Source organism: Lynx rufus, unplaced genomic scaffold (assembly GCF_022079265.1).
Source record: "Lynx rufus isolate CCGP_SWC_20201006 ecotype Redwood Valley unplaced genomic scaffold, mLynRuf1.p SCAF_5, whole genome shotgun sequence".
NCBI lineage: Eukaryota > Metazoa > Chordata > Mammalia > Carnivora > Felidae > Lynx > Lynx rufus.
Genome location: NW_025814867.1, coordinates 36,648,537 through 36,665,967, shown reverse-complemented (window position 1 = coordinate 36,665,967; position 17,431 = coordinate 36,648,537). Strand labels below are relative to the sequence as shown.

Genomic DNA, 17,431 nt, shown 5'->3' with positions numbered 1-17,431 from the left:
TCTCCAGGCCTGAAACTGTGCCTTGCATAAATATGCATTTGGTAAATGCTTCTGTTGAAGTTTTTAGATTTTACAAATGCATTTCTTAATTTCCAGAGGCTATTCATACTTCTCCGATTATTCCTCTTTCACTGCATCCTGTTCTCTTATGATGCAGTATCTTCCCAAATACCTCTGAGAATACTAACTGGAGGTTTCTTTCTTCCCTTCTGTTTCCTATCTTTACTCTTTCCTCTGGTCATTCTTGTGTTTACTTGTATCCATCTTTCATGTTGTAACCTTTCTGCAAATATCTGGTCATCCTTGGTTCTCTTTACTTCACAATGAGGTAGTAAGATGTTACTTGGTACTTTTTGTTTTTTGAATCCGGAAGGGGCTTACTGAGGCTTCACTTTGTGGTGATCTAGCTTTGCCAGTTAGTTGCTGTGACATCTAAGACAAGTTATCTCACCACTCTGTGCTTCAGTTTCTTCCTAGAGTTGCTGTGAATATTAAATAAATTGATACATAGTGTAGGCATGACAGTGCTATGTAACCATTTGCTACCTGTATTACTTTTACTGTGATTACTTGGCAGAAACCCAGCTATTTGCTAGGGAACACCTAAATACCAACATGTCAGGGGGCTTATCCACGTGGCCATTAAATTCTGTAGAGAAAAGAATAGGGTTGTTGTTTCCTACGGGCAGTGGGGTGAGATGGGGGGAGAGCCTACCTGCTGCCATGTGGGGAGAGAGGCCAGCTGCTCCTTTGTGCCACTTTATCCATCACCCTCCTTTCAGTCCATCACTCACTCAGCTGATGTTTATGAGTTGTCTAGTGCCCCAAATTCTGCTTTGCAAAAGATTTCCTTCTCGATTCTATACTCCTCTAACCTTCCACTCATGCAGTATGAGTTTAGCTTCCTCTGTTCTCTTTCTTCAGCCACCACTCTTCCATCCACTGTTTACCCTCCAGAAAAACCTTTGAAATCTGTTATCTACTGAGAGTCCCTCTGCCATTACTGGGTATCTATCGTTTTTTAAATACCCAATTTTCATTTTAGTGGGGTCTTGGTGGCAATAAAACCAAGCACGCTTAATCTGCCATCTTTAAATCAGACACTGCTAAACTCTCTTGACAGGTACAGTACCAGGCTCCATGTTTGAAATCCTGGCTCTTCTGTGTTTTGTTTTTAATTAATTAAGTAATTAATTAATTAATTTTGAGAGAAAGGGAGTGCAAGCAGGGGAGGGGCAGAGAGAGGGGGAATCTCAAGTAAGCTCCATACTGTCAGCACAAAGCCCAGCATGGGGCTTGAATTCATGAAACTGTAAGATAATGACATGAGCTGAAATCAAGAGTCAGACACTTAACCCAATGAGCCACCCAGGTGCCCCTGAACTTCTGGCTCTTTTAATATACTTTTCTTGTACTTATGGGGTCCTTTAAGCCTGGGCAAGATGAGGAAGGAAGGGAAGAAAGGAAGTGGTAGCCAAAGTGACTTGATTTAGTTGAGGTCCCTTAGAAAACTGTCTACTAATCCATTCCTCTCCTGGAATGATCCAGTTGATCTGAATTTGCAGTCGGCAGGAGAGAGAGTTTTAGGCAAAGTTTCAGGAAAGATATTACAAGTAATAATAAAAATAAATCACTTAAAGAGTGAGATATAAATTACTTCTAAGTTCCAAAGTTATTATGAGCATTTCTTTTACTGTAACTACCACCAGATCATTCCTTCATGATGCTGTTGCTGGAAGTCATTATGTATATTAGCTCAAGAAGATTTTGGGCCATTTCTGCAAAATGCACCAGTAATGCTACTATGAATAACATAATAATGGCATATGATTCACTATTTTCATGGCATTTATCATATGAAGATAATGGGTAAAATTAGGTCACTGCTTTGAAGCTCAAGTTGGTGAAATTCACAATCATTTGTGAAATCTAAGCATTTAGAAAAGCAGTAATAACTTCAACAGATCATAAACTATCCTTCAAACAAATAATTACAGAAATAATAGATTGGTAACCACAACCCTAATTTTAAAAATTGCTAACAGCTAATCCATGTGAAAGGAAAATGTATTTTAACCATGACATATGTTATTAGTTAGGGTCTAGCCAGAACAACAGAAACCACTATACGGATTTCTAACAGAGGAAGCTTAATGCAGAGAATTGCTTATACAACTTGATGGATGACCTGAGAAGTTCAGGTTAGTGGCAGCGGAAAGTCAGTCACAACCCTGAGGCTAGAGGGACAATCAGAGGGATGGTATTGCCGGAGCCCAGGGGCTACGATCACCAAAGGTAGCTGGAGCCACAGCAGGCCCTTCAGTAGGGGCTGGAGCCTTGCAACTGCTGCTGTCAGAGAACCACCCAAGGGCAGGAGGTTTAGGGACAAACAACCTGGCCGTTCCCTTCAGTCCTCTCCAGTGCTTCTCATTGGCTGAGCCCAGCTGGAACCCAAGTGACAGGGCGACCTGTCAGGGAAACCTGTCTGCAGTGGTCGGCTCCCTGAGACACAGGGCAGAGCAGGTGAGGGTGAGCCATGAGTCTGACAGCAAATGCGTGCACGACCTATACGACAACATGTACAGAGTATTATAGACCATACGGACACTCCTTAGGTTCAGTACACGATGAGCACCGGTGTCTCATGTATGTAAGTATAACACTGCAGTTACGTCTGTACTCAGGTTAAATTGGAACCATAATCTTAGCCAGAGTTGAGCAGGAATATCTTAATGGATTAAAGTCCGTTTCAAAAGAGCCATAAACGATTGCAAATATTGCTGTCAATTAAATGATGTTTTGGGGGCACCTGACTGGCTCAGTCGGTAGAGCATGTGACTCTTGATCTTGGGGTTATGAGTTCGAGCCCCACCTTGGGTAGAGAGATTACTTTAAAAAACAAAAAGGAAGGCTAATAGACACTTCTTGTTTTTTAAATCAGGAAACACATCAATCACCAACCTTTGGACATGCAAACCGTTTCCCTCCTCTCATTTTATGTCTAATACTAACCAGGAGTGTGTGGTCTGAGATGCAGGGCTACAACTCGCATGATGGCATGAACGATGTGCAATCCACCCACGCAGAACTCACAAGTTGTGTGGTTTTTTTTAAACCAGGGACACCTAAGTTTAAGATTCTTGGGTAAATTTCATGAGCCTATCAAAGTATAAAGTTCTGAAACAGAGGCTTTACAAATAATGAAAAACAGTTCTTTGATTCTTCCTTCATAAAAGCTAGTAGTGAAAGTGCTGCACTGGCTGTTTTCCCACACTAATTTCCTCCTGGCAGATGGCAGAATAAAACATTCACAGTAGACAGTGCCTTCTTTCAGAGACTCCAATCCACAGAGACTCTTCCACAGGGTATGTGGAAGAGAAGAAGAAGGCTTGAGTCTTGGTCTCTTTCCGATGTGAGCATTAAGCTATAAAGACAACTCAGAGGGTTTGAGAGATGCCTTTGGCCTGTACCTTCTAGAAAGTCTGATGCCCGGCTCTGTGGATGGGGCTGGGCTGAGTGTGGCTGGACCCTGAATCATTTCCCATTTACCCTGAGTCTCAGCGTCTCTCCCTCACCTTCCTTTGCTCCCTTGGCCAGATTGTAAGCCAAGAGGAAATAAAAACATTAAGGAGCTCTAGACTTGGCTGTCTTTTCCATTCTTACCTTTTGTTGCAATGGAAGAATAGCTTGGATGAACAAAAGGGCACCGCACAATTAATTCTAAATAATTATAATAAAAATGGGTAGAAGGGACAAGAGGAGAAAGAGTAGAATAAATTAAAGGGGGAGGAGCTAATGAAGGCACTTCCCCAGTTAATGGAAGCATTTATTCAATGCTGTTCCCCTCGCCCCTGCCCTAGCCTCAAGCTTATTCACAAAGAGTATCTTCTGGTAACTGGTTATCAGTGCTGGCTAATCACTGGGGGCATTAAAATAGTTGGGACACTCCGGGCCAGCTAAACCAGATTCTCTAGGGTGAGACCCAGGTGACAGCATTTTTAAGATCCCTGTGATTCCAGTGTGCAGCCAGGATGGAGAACCTTGGGGATGTTCCCCACCTTGGGCATAACATGGCCAGAGGTGAACAGTAGGAATTCTGGAGATAAGTGGTAAAAATCACAGTTGGGGGGCAGCTGGGTGGCTCAGTCGGTTGAGTGTCCCACTCTTGATTTCGGATTAGGCCAAGATCTCATGGTTCTTGAGTTTGAGCCCCGCATAGGGCTCTGCACTGACAAGCAAGGAACCTGCTTGAGATTCTGTCTCTCCCTCTTTCTTCTGCCCCTGGTCCACTCACGCTCTCTCTCTCTCAAAATAAATATATAAAATAAAGAAAAGAAAAGAAAAGAAAAGAAAAGAAAAGAAAAGAAAAGAAAAGAAAAGAAAAGAAAGGAAAAGAAAAGAAAAATGAAATCACAGTCTCTATTTAGAGCAGTGGCTCCCAGTTGGGGGCTGTTCTAGGAAATTTCTTCCCACAAAGCAGCTCAGTAATCCAGAAACTGCCATCCCCAGCCCCTGCTGAGGACTGACATTGCCTTCTACTCACATGCTCTAAGCAGAAGTTCCCACCGGGGGTGATCTTGTCTCCTGGGTGGCCTTTGGGAACTCCATGGGGGTGTTTTCAGATGCCACAGTGATGAACAGTTTAGGGCTTGGACAGAAACTAAGCTGTTAGGATGGGTGAGGGAGGGGTGGGGAAGAAAACTAACACTGGAAACCTCTGGTGTGGTAGGCACTCTGATGGGCCCTTCTGAGAGGTGTGAGCCCCCACCTTCCCACCTCTCCACCCCCAACGCACACATGTGCACACCCCCATCCACGCACAACAGCCTTATACAGCTTTTCTGAGTTTAGGGAGAAGAAATGTGCCAGCTAAGAGGTGGAACCCAGGGACGAGATGGGAGAATACTCTCCTTGCATAATAGGGCCAAAATAATTAGCTCACACAGCACAGGGTCAAAGTTCAGTCAACAGAAGCATTATGAATCTCAAATGCAGACAGATGGGGTCGGGAAAAGAAAAACCTATTCTCACAGCATAAGGTCTGCTTGGCTTTAGATACTGTGGGATGGAAAGAGCGGCATCCTGAGCAGAACTCCACCGTTCTTTAAAGTTCATATCCCTGTGTGCCCCATGGGGCAGAGTTCACTTTCCCCAGCACTATGAGCTGTGCACCCGTCCAGGCCCATGTGTTCCTCTGCAAGGGCAACCCTTGCAGATTCTACACCTGTGTCCCCAAGGACTGACCTTTACCAACCCTGACCATCCCTCCCAAACCCTTTTTTGTTGTTGTGGTTGTTAATGTTGTGTCATCCCAGAAGCATTGCACCTCCTTTTCCCATAGAAACCACCAGAGCTTCTTCCTGGGCCAGACATCTATCCAGAATGGGTGCCTCATCTTTTCAACCCACCCACACACAGTCTTACCCAGCTTCCTTCTTTTGCAAAAGTCCTTGGTAGCACATCTAGGGGAAGTTGCTAACTCTTCACAATATAAAGTCAAGTCTAGATCCCTTGATGACAAAACATGTCTAGAAATACACCACTGTGAGTATTTATGCCCATTCCCCAGCCTCACCTCCTATAATCTGGATAGTATGCCCATTTCTCAACCACAGCTATTTTTTGGGGGGTCACCAGGGCTCTCCTAACTGCCTACTCTAGTGGCCTCTTCTCAGGTTTTGTTTGTTTAATAATTTTTTAGATTTCTGAAGTTTTCCAGTGGACAGAAAAGTAGAATAGCATAATGAACACACATACCCATTTCTTAGATTTAACCCTAACATTTTGCCATAATTGTTTCCTTTTATTTTGCTGAATTATATAATAAATTACAGACCTTCTGACATTTCACCCTGAAATAATCCAGTACGCACTTCTAAAACATAAGAACTTTTCCCCACACACCTCTAGGATCATATCACCCCTAATAAAATAAACAATAGTTCTAGAATATACGTTTTCCACATTTCAATTTCCTCACCTGTTCTAGATATGTCTTAAAGGCTAGCGTGTTCAGACAAAGCAGCGATCGTGAATGTCCATTGCATGTGGTGGTTGTGTCTTGCTTTTTACCAGTGACCTCCCTATAGCATTTGCCTCCATTAAGCTGTTCCTTCTTGGAGGTCCACACTTGGTTTTCCTAATGTCAACTCTCTCATCATCGTCTACTCCTGACCATCTGTTTTCACCCTTCCTTTGTCGCTGTATTTTCAGTATTGGTGCTTCACAGAACTCTGTCCTTGGCTGTCCATTCTCACCTTAAACTTATTTCCCAGGCAATTTTCCTGAACAATATTCCATTGTATGGGTATACCACATTTTGTTTATTTACTTATCAGTTTATGGATTTGGGGTTGTTTCTATTTTTTGGCTATTATGAATAATGCTGCTGTGAATACCATTTGTATATAATCATTTGTATTTGTACACAAGTTTTTGTGTGGACAAATGTTCAATTTGTCTTGGGAATACACCTGGGCATGAGATTGTTGGGTCATATGGTAGTCTTATGTTTAACACTTTGGGAAACTGCCAAATTTTTTCCAAAGTGCCTTTACTGTTTTACAGTCCCACTAGCAATATATAAGGTTTCCAATTTCTCCACATCCTTGTCAACACTTGTTACTGTCTGTCTTTTTTATTACAGCCATCCTAGAGGGTGTAAAGTGATTATCTCATTGTGGGTTTTTTTTTTTTAATGTTTGTTTATTTTTGAGAGAGAGAGAGAGACACAGAGTGTGGGAGGGAGAGGGGCAGAGAGAGAGGAAGACACAGAATACAAAGCAGGCTCCAGGCTCTAAGCTGTCAGCACAGAGCCCGATGTGGGGCTCGAACACACGAACTGCAATATCATGAATTGAGCCAAAGTCAGATGCCTAACTAACTGAGCCATCCAGATGCCCCTCATTGTGGTTTTGATTTGTATTTCCCTAACAGTTAGTGATGTGAAAATCTTTTAATGGGCTTATTGGCCACTTGTACATTTTCTTTTTTTTTTTAATATTTATTTATTTTTGAGAGAGAGTGAGAAAGCATGAGTAGGGGAGGGAGGGTCAACAAGGGAGAGGGGGACAGAGGATCTGAAGCAGACTCCTTGCAGACAGCAGCAGTGTGCCTGATGTGGGGCCCAACCTCAGGAACTGAGAGATCATGACCTGAGCTGAAGTTGGACGCTTAACCGACTGAGCCACCCAGGCATCCCATTTTCTTTGGAAAAATGTCTATTCAGATTTTTTGCCAATTTTTAAATTGGGTTGTCTTTTTATTATTGAGTTGTAGGAGTTTTTATACATTCTAGATACAAATCCCTTAGCAGAGATACGATTTGTAAACATTCTGCGGGTCGTCCTAGGATGCTTTTTAAAAAAATCTCATGGGAGTGGAACGCGTACGTATGTTTCTTGAGGTTTAGGACACGGCTTGGGCTCCAGCACAGTGGGTATTCAATAAATATTTACTGAATCCAGTTGAATTCCTTATAGGTCTTTTTAGCAAAGTCTTTGACCCTCTATTTTACTCTCCACTCAATTTTACCTTTCTTTCTTAGAGTGTAAGAAAATACAAATAAAACTGAAAAATATATACAATTTGGGCTGGATACATGCGTTTAAAAAATCTAAAATGTAAGTGGTTTTTAAACAACAGATTTTAACAAATCACTTAATCTCTCCATTTCCTCAGCTGCCAATTGGAGAGGAGTTTTGGGGTTCGTGTGTGATCATCTCTATGCTTGCTCCTACTCTACCACTGAATAAGTTTGATAATAACAAGTTAAGACCATTCCTGGTGGCATTCTGGGCTCAGAGGAAGTCACCTGGAATAATCACCATGTCTGTCTTGCTCTCTGCTACATTCCAAGTATGGAGCACTGTGACACACACAGCAGGTAATAAATTGAGTGAATAGGTCCCCAGTAAGCCCGTACCTCTTCAAATACATTGGTGAGTCCCACATCTGTATCTCTGGCCTGAACTCTTTTCCTTTCCCTGATGGTCCCTTTGCTGATTCAACACTTCCATCTGCAGGGTCAACAGGCATGATCACAATCACAATGTGTCAAAAACAGAATTCATGATTCTCCACTCTTCCCCAAACTTGTTTCCCTGGCTCCCCACCCCACACTGGGCTTTCTAATTTCAGTAAGTGGTACCACCTCCAAAGACGTGCTCAGGCAGAGCCCTAGGAGTCATTCTTAACTGCTCTTCTTCTTCCTCAAAAGTTATCCAATTTGTCAAAAAGCCTTATCAGTTCTAGCTTCAAAACATACCCCAAATCCGATCCCTTCTTACCCTCTCCACAGCTTACCACTCTGACCCGAGCCGCTATCTTTTCTCCCCTGGATTCCTACAGCAGCCTCCTACCTGCTGTCCCTGAATCTACTCTACCCCACTACACTGTTTTCTTCGCACAAGAGCCAGGATGATTCTCTAATACCTTAAGCCAGTTCATACCAATCTCCTGTTCAAAACTCTCCCAAGACCTACCATACTCAGAGTCAACCCAAAGTCCTACCAATGGCCTAGAAAGCTCAGGTGATCAGGGCCTGGCGTCCTCTCTGATCTTACCTCCTCTTTCTCTCTCTGCCTTGCTGGCCACCTTATGCTCCTTGAACATGCCTAGCATGCTTGACCTCAGGACCTTTGCACATATTGCTCTTTGCCTGCAACACTGCTTCACTTGAGGTTTCAGCATGGCTTACTCTCTTGCTTCATTCAGATCTCTGCTTGAATATCTCCACCTCAGGGAGGCCTTACCCAACAGTCTTTCTAAAGAAGCCCTTTGAGGGGTACCTGGGTGGCTCAGCTAGTTAAGCATCCGACTTCAACTTGGGTCATGATCTCGTGGTTTGTGAGTTCTGTGCTGACAGCTCAGAGCCTGGAGTCTGCTTTGCATTCTGTGTCTCCCTCTCTCTCTGCGCCTCCCAGCTTGCTCTCTCTCTCTCTCTCTCTCTGTGTCTCTCTCAAAAATAAACATTACAGAATATTTTTAAAAAAAAATAAAGAAGCCCCTTTGCAACATACTGTCCCCTTATTCTGTTTTATGTTCATTCATGGTATTTAACATTCCCTAAATTACAGTATGTATTCGTTTACTTCTTCTTTCCCCCACTAGAATGCAAGCCCTATGACGGCAGAGATCTCACCTTTGCTTATTACTGCATTCCTAGTGCTGGGTACCATTTCTAGCACATTGGAAACACTCAGGAGATGTTGCTGGATGAATAAATAAGCTGATGATATCATCATTTGTCATCTGAGAGCAAGCCCTGGGTTTGTGTCTTGGCTGTGCCACTTACTCACTGAACAGCCTTGGGCAAATCATCTAATCTCTCCAGGCCTCAGTTTCCTCATCTATGAAAATGAGCTAGTAATCCCTACTGTGTAGGACTGCTGTGAGGTTTAGAGATAAGGGATGACAGTGCCTGACATTAGGTGCTCACTTCACAGACTTGTAATTAACATCCTTCTTCACGCATTACTTGGTTAAGGGACAGAGGCGATCACCAAACTGGCTCCCTTAGAACTAGAGATTAATGATGGAAAATGGCACACTAGAGGCTAAGGAAGAAAATGAATCCATTTCAGTGCCGAAGACTCAGAAAGCTGGGTTGATACACCAGCCAGAAGAGCTGGGCTTCCAGATACTACTTCCAAATTCAAGTCAAGGCACTGCTTTGTTCTGTGGACAACAGCGGGGTTGGAGGCGATGATTCAAAATGACCTCAGCTTTTGTCTCATCTGGTCCTGTGACCAGACCGCAGGCAACGCCTCATCCAGGGTAGTAATTTCCTTTGCAGCTTTCTGCTAAGAGGCTCTTCGACATGGTAAAATACCGTGCAGCTGCTGCACAGGATGAGGCATTGCTACGTGTTCTGACATGCAAAGATCTTCCACACGTGTTGCCGAGTGAAAACCTCCAGTTGCAGGTGAAATACACAGTAGAATATACATGAACAGCAACACTCCGCTATACGTGCGTACAGGTTTCTATGCGAGTATGTAAACACATAGAGAGAGGTCTGCAAGGGTGGAAACCATATTGGTCATGCTCGTTTCCTCCTAGAGGTGGGGAGGTGACTAAAACTAGAAATGGGTGTCAGGAGAGACCAGCTTTATCTAGAATCTATTTTTACAAAGAGAACGTACTACTTCTGTAATTGAAAATTAATTTTTTAAACTGCCCAAACACGATGATGCTAAAACACCACATTTGAGTAAAATGAAGTAATTTACTTTCCCCTAACTAGCAGTTCTCAAATGGAGCGGTCACCCTCAGTGGGTGTGCTTGGTGGCGTTTTTTTTGGTTGTCAAAAGACTCCAACGCTATTGGCATTTCGTCCCCTGGGGATGGCGGATTTAACTGCCCGAGTGTGTGAGAAAGTCCCACAGCACAAAATAGTATGCCAGCCCAAATGCCGAAAGGGGTCCTAGTAAGGAACACTACCCAAAAGCTAGGGTTGGTTGTAATTATGAATTCATCTGTGACCTGCCACTCCCCTCCCCCATTAAGAATTTTCTGTCTTTGCTTTGGGCTACTGAGATGCCTTGCCCATGTTCCATCGATATATAAGACAGTACATTTTATCATCAATGGCCAAGAGAAGTAAATTGAAAAGCATGGGAAGCACAAGTGGCTTGGGTTTTATGCCTCCCATCTGGAGCATGGGGATATTTCTGAGAATCAGGGTTGTCCAGGCACCAGCCACCCTGTACTCTGTACTAAGTCTTTAAGACAAATGTCCCAGGGATGCCTGGGTGCTCAGTCAGTTGAGCACCTGACTCCTGATTTCAGCTCAGGTGATGATCTTGTGATATATGGATTTGAGCCTCAAGTTAGACAGCACGGAGCCTTCTTGGGATTCTCTCTCTTTCTCTCTCTTTGTATCTCCCCTGCTCTCTCCCCTGCTCTCATTAAATAATTAAACATTATTTAATGTTTAAATAAATAAACATTAAAAAAATTGTTTTTTAAGAAAGACAAATGTCCCCTTGGCCAGCAGCTGGGCAAGGGCTGAGAACCTTTCAGGACAAGTTGGGAAGGTCCCTTTTCTCACAGTTCTCACACAGGACGGTCTGCCTTCAGACCCCTCTGCCTTTGAGAAGCAGCTTCCAGCCTACAATAATGATGGAAAAGTGATGATAGACAAAAGAGAAAGAATGTGTTATATTCCCCCTTCAATTCCACACTTAGGACACTGTTGTGGTGTGTGCATTCAACAAGTATTTATGGAGCAACTACTATGTGTCAAGCACTGTACGAGGTGCGGGGTGTACAGAGAATGAGACTGTGGTGAAAACTTAATAAATAAACAGATCAGGGGCACCCGGGTGACCTAATCAGTTGTGCGTCCGACTCTTGGTTTCGGCTCAGGTCATGATCTCACAATTCATGAGTTCCAGCCCCATTAGGCTCCATGCTGACAGTGTGGAGCCTGCTTGGGATTCTCTCTCTTCTCTCTGCCTCTCCCCTGCTCTGTCTCTCTCAAAATAAATAATAAAATAAATAAATAAATAAATAAATAAACAAACAAACAGATCCACATAAGTCAGATCATTTTAAATAGCATGAGAGATGTGGTCACTAGCAATTGGAGGGGGTCAATAATATGATAGAACTCAGCAGAGACCTGTCCCCTGGAGGCAGGCTGAGCCCTGGGGAGGAGGAGGGGGATGGTGCTGGGGGGGCCACTGTGGAAGGCGTGTACCTGTGAAGCTGTTCCTGTCTCTTCCAGCCCAGCCGGGGCTGTGCCCTCTGGGACAGCAGGTATGGTCCAGGTCCTGTGGGTTGTCTGTGCTCCTGGGCAGATAAAATTATCGTGAGTAACATTCATGCTGCTTCGTATTTTGCTTTCCAGCTGTCTCCACCCAAGATTTCGCTTGCATCTGAGGAAGCTGATTTCATGTGCTTCAGAGGTGTGCTGGCAGATAACCGGCATGGGCTCTCAAAGGCACTGTTACTTAAAAACACACGCATGGCACTCACTTTGTGTCAGGCACTGCTCAAAACACTTTGCAAATGTTAAATCATTTTGTCCTTACAAGAAACCTACATGCCAGGTGTTGAGGAGTATTACTACCCTCCATTCACGCACAAGGACGTGGGACTGTTCCTCCAATCACAGCCCTTCCCCGTCACATGCAGTGTAGCAGTAACGTTAGCATTGGGGGAGGACTAGGCATCAGCAGCCATGGTGTCAGAAATGCAGATTCCTGCCCTGCCCTCGAGCTACTGAATCAGAATCTGTTTCTTCAGGTCACTCTTATGGATCGCCAAGTTCAAAACCACTGATCCAGTCCATGTTTTCATTTTTTGGGAGATGATCTGGAGGATGTGCCTTCCATGGTTAGCTAATCCTTCAAACTCCAACAAGTGTTTGTTTTATGCACCCTTTTTCCTCCTTAGTTAAAGTTCATTTCTCAGTTAGGAGAACCAAGCATAGCAGGGTTAGAGTCGGCCAGTAAGCAAACAACTAAACAACATGAAAGCAGGACACTACGTACAAAGGGCTGGGTTCGGGGGTGCCTGGGGTTGGGGAAGGTACAGCGGAGATGCCGCAAACTATAAAACACTGTCCCAGCCTGAAAGAGTGCTTTATCCCCCTGTGGAGAAATGATATATAAATACCAGATGGACAGACAAACAGGGGTACTATACTTTTACAGTGACATCGTATCCCACAAACAACTAGTCATCTATTTAACTATATATCCCTGAAAGAAAAGTGGAAGGAAGGCAGGGAGGGAGAAGGAAGGAAGGAAGGAAGGAAGGAAGGAAGGAAGGAAGGAAGGAAAATGGGGGAGGAGCGGGGAAGAAAGGAACAGGGTAGGGAGATTTAACGTTGTGGGGTATTCCCTCCACACTCCTCTGATGAGATGCCTCAGAGGGAGCCTACATTTCCCTGGGGTCCTCAGCTACCATGGGCCTCTGTGGTATAGCTGCCTCTAGCTGAGAATGGATCTAATATTTAAAAATTTTTCATAAAACATAGCCCCTGAATGCGAGCCAACCACACTGCCTGGTTGTCAGCCAAAAAACATGGCCTGCTGTGATGTTAGAAGAAAAATTGGCTGTGTGGGGCTTAGTGAGAGATGTATGTGTCCCATACTTATTGGGTGATTTAAAGGATTTTCAAGAGACATTTTGGTTAAATATGTTTTCATCTTACGTGCCGATTTCAGACACGACCCTTTACTTCAGATGTAACTGCACTGTGCACGAAGGCCTCATATTTTCTGACTTCCTCTGTTGCCAAGGCTGAGAAACTGGCCAAGCAGACCCCATCCTATGTTGTAAAGTCCACAGTAAGGAGAGGAGATGAGGCTGCAGCCTCCAGAGGAATAAGAGCATTACAATTGTTGCTGGGAGCTGTCAGTGCATCATCACCAGGCTTGCGCCGCAGACGCGTGTGTTCCACCCCCCTGCAAAGTACAGGGCTGGGTGTCTCTGTGTCAGTGAGTGTGCACTAGGCAAGTGATCACTGCAACGCCAGTCACACCTTTCTTGTCCTGGGGAGCCTAGGCTCCCATACTCTGCCTCCTGTAGCCAGCCTGCACTGTTAGTGCTTCTTGACCTCACAGTGACTCCCCTCCCCCACCACACACGCACTGATTGGGTAGGGAATGGACCACTTAGCACGGGCTGGACCCAGATCCGAGGGGTGGCCAGTCTGAGGTCAGAGGCCAGTCTGGTAGCAGTCTCTGGTGCCACAGGGTCCTGCAGATTCAGGGCCGGTAGCCATCTTGAGCACACAGAGGTAGACAACAGAGACGGGCAAGAGAAACAGGGAGGGGGCGCCTGAAATGAGCAAGCAAGCAGGTGAACAGTTTTCCCCCTCAGGTTTCCTGGGCCTGGCTGCACCTGACTCACTGTCCTAGGTGTCCTTTGCCTATGCCCTGACACCACCTCATCACCTTTCTATTGAGCTGGTAGGCCTTGGTGCTTTTGCATACAGACAAAGATTTACTGACTGGGCTTTCCACTGTCTTCTGTGGGCTTCAAAGACCTGCACAGAGGAGACAGTCTTCTAACCACTGTGCAGCTTCAATCACTTGTGACCTTTTGTGACCCAAAATGCAAACTTCTAGAATTCACATGGTTTTGGCAAGTTCATTTGTCTACTAAATCCCTTTCTGTAGGACAGTAATTTTTTTTCTTGGCACTGTATAAAATGCCCACTCTTTGGGGCATTTTGGGACAGTTGGGCGGCTCAGTCAGTTGAGCATCCAACTCTTGATTTCAGCTCAGGTCATGATCCCAGGGTCATGGGATCGTACCCCGTGTCAGGCTCTATGCCGAGTCTTTCCCTCTCCCTCTGCCCCTCTCCGCTGCCTACACACACTCTCTCTCTAAAAAATAAAAAAATAAAATAAATAAATGCCCACTCTTTGGATCAAATTCTTCCTTTCCTGATGGTCTCCTCAGTACTACTGGCACTCCTTTCAAAGGCGAGCATGAATTTTCCCTACTGTTGACCACATTAAGCATGGACATTAACAACGAGTCCAATGGCTTTCAGATTTTTAGCACTGAATTTTTTTTCTTTTTCAAATGAATGCTACTTGAAGCAATACAGAAAAGACATAACCCCAGCCAACTCTGGATTTCTTCTCCCTGCACCCCTCCCCCAACTCTCAGCTGTAGGCTCCTATCAAACCCAAGCGTTCTGGGAACAAACATTTGGTGCACTGCTCAGGGCGGCAGATTGTTTCATCCTTATCTTGGGCAAACATCAAGGATCACCCACTGCATATTCGGGATACACCACACAGTCCATCCCAAGCTCTGCAAATGCTCTGGAAATACAGTGAAGTGAAAGACACATCCCCAACACAAAGGAAAAGCTGGGCAGATAAGACGCTAACGGCCATCACACAGAGCGTATGCCAAGTACAAGGGTATCACAAGTACGGTTAGGACAATGGGCTCAGAGGCTGGAGGAGCGGCCAGGGCTAGAGCAGCTGGGGCAGGGCCCCACAGAGCAGCAGGAGGGGCTCCAGCAGGATTTCAACAGACCTACAGGAGAAGAGAAAGTAAAATCTGAGGGGTGGGGGTGGCGGGGTGCATCCAGACGAGAGGACAAGCACAAACAAGGGTGGAAGTGTCTGTGATGGACTCAGGAAATGGTTAGCTGATGAATTTGGTGGGATGACAGGGCGTTGCAAATGGGAAAATGGGAAGGGGCCAGAACTTGAATAACAGGCTAGGAAAAATCAACTCATTTTGGAGACCATCAAGAGCCCTGAATGATTCGATTTAGAATTTAGAAAAACAATGGAAAAAAGCAAAACAAGATAAGAGCAGAAATCAGACGTCAAGCTTCTTGGATGCGGAATCAGACATGGGTCTGCAGGAAAGACAAAGGGTCAGCAAAGGGAAACACTGATGACACATTTCCCCACTGCTGATCCTCTCCCCAAAAGGGTCAGAAGGCTTTGAGACTGGTGAAGGCAAGCTGTATCATCTTCCACTTATTCATCAGGCATCGAGAAGCCCGTGACTCCTTTGAAGTCATCTAGGCGAGGACTCTGGGGCTCCTGACTCACAGGCCTTCCCAGAAAAATCCTCTCCAGCAAGAGCAAGTGATCATAAGACACTGGCTCAGGGGCTGGTGAGAGCAGTCTCCAACTAGCTCAGAGCTTCTCAGGCCTTTCTCCTCCTGTCCAAATCCAGGGAACGAAAAACTCAAACTCACCCCCGGTCTCAGCCTCAGCTTATCACAACACGCTTACCAAAAGAATGCAGAGAAGAACGGCCTTACAGTGAAACTCCTCCAGAATCATTACCAGCAACACACACCATGCGCAGGCACACACAGCCATTCTTGGAGAAGGTGTGAACATCAGAGCTGAACCGGGTAAACGTGAGCGCTGAATGTGGTCTGCGCCGAAGGAAGGCCCAATGCTACAAACTTCCGAGGGGAAGGTGGTATAAGGTGGTCCCTCACCAGATGCCTATTGATGGTGACACATCTGGGCTGGCCAGGTCTCTCTGTCTCTGCCTGTCTCTGTCTCCTATACAACAAAGAACCCAGAGACGTGGGAAGGGCATGTTACGGGAGGGCAGGAGGGAAACAGGGTGTAAAAAGTCTGGGTGTCCCGCACAAGGTCCCTGGACAAGGCGGTGTGTGGCCACCTTCTCACCCAGGTCTTCCAGCTCCAGAGGCTGTGTTCTGCCAACAGCTCCATGGGACAGATGAGAATGACATCATCAGAAAAGGGGACAAAGAGAGAAGAGGACAGCCACGGCACATTCCCTGTCAGGAGAGGAAGGCTTTCCGGGAGGTTGTGTTGGACTTGCCAGCACCTCCGCTCTATTCCCAGAGGTCTGTCCCTGAGGCTTTGGGGACTGAGCGGGAGGGGGCACCTGTGGTGGCCTTACAGTCAGGACAACGTGTCAGCCGCAGTTCAGCCAGTGACTCAGCACTGACGGGAAGGCCAGACCTCCCTGAGGTCACCAGCTGCAGTCAACCCTGGACACGTCCACCTCCCGGCACGTCCCCACACATAAGGGACTCCAACTAACTTCCCAGTGACTGCTCCCTCACCATGAAACAGTCTACCTCCCCTTCATTGATTTCTTTTTTTTTTTTTAAGTTTATTTTGAGAGAGAGCAGGGAGGGAGGCGGGGGGGGGCGGAGAGAGGAAGAGAGAGGGAAGGAGAATTCCCAGCAGGCCCCACACTATCAGCGAGGAGCCCGACGTGGGCTCGAACCCACAAACTGAGATCATGACCTGAGCCAAAACCAAGAGCTGGACGCTTAACTGACTGATCCACCCAGGTGCCCCTCCTTCAGTGATTTTCTAGTCCAACTAGCTTTCTAAAATTTATAAATATAACGTGTACCTGATTTTAAAAAATTCAAACAGTACCAAAGGCTGTCCAGTAAAAAGAAAAGCAACAGAAATTTAAGTATAATTTTCTAGTTCTTGACCCACCGGTGTAAAGAAGCTTTGTGTGACTCCCATTTTTGTAAACAAGGAAACTGACCCACTTTGTGTGTCCTTCCACTTCTACTCTCTGCTGCCCAATCCCTAATGCCCGGCACCCTTACTATCACGGTTACATGGCACCGAGGTTTACAACTTTTATGTTTTGTTCTAGAAATATAACTGTTTGTGCTTCATCTGGAGCTTGGTTCTTTTTTTTTTTTTTAATGTTTATTTTTTATTTTGACAGAAAGAGCATGAGCAGGGGAGGAACAGAGAGAGAGGGAAGCACAGAATCTGAAGCAGGCTCCAAGCTCTGAGCTGTCAGCACAGAGCCCAACACAGGGCTCGAACTCACGAACCGTGAGATCATGACCTGAGCCGAAGTTGGATGCTGAACCGACTGAGCCACCCAGGTACCCCTAGAGCTTAGTTCTTAAAATTAAAAATGAACCGCCAGCATTTATAATATACTGATTGTGTAATTATTATCGTCTCCAGAGGCA

The 17,431-nt window shown here is 45.3% G+C and overlaps 1 protein-coding gene across 1 annotated transcript in view; it reads right to left on the bottom strand.

Moving 5' to 3' along the window:
* The window catches only part of ZBTB38 (zinc finger and BTB domain containing 38), a 144,965-nt gene that overhangs the window by 121,694 nt on the left and 5,840 nt on the right, over positions 1 to 17,431 (bottom strand). Inside the window, exon 2 of the mRNA XM_047098996.1 lies at positions 11,705 to 11,796. The gene's annotated coding sequence lies outside the window, so the exon portion shown is untranslated. The remainder of the gene's footprint in view (positions 1 to 11,704; positions 11,797 to 17,431) is intronic.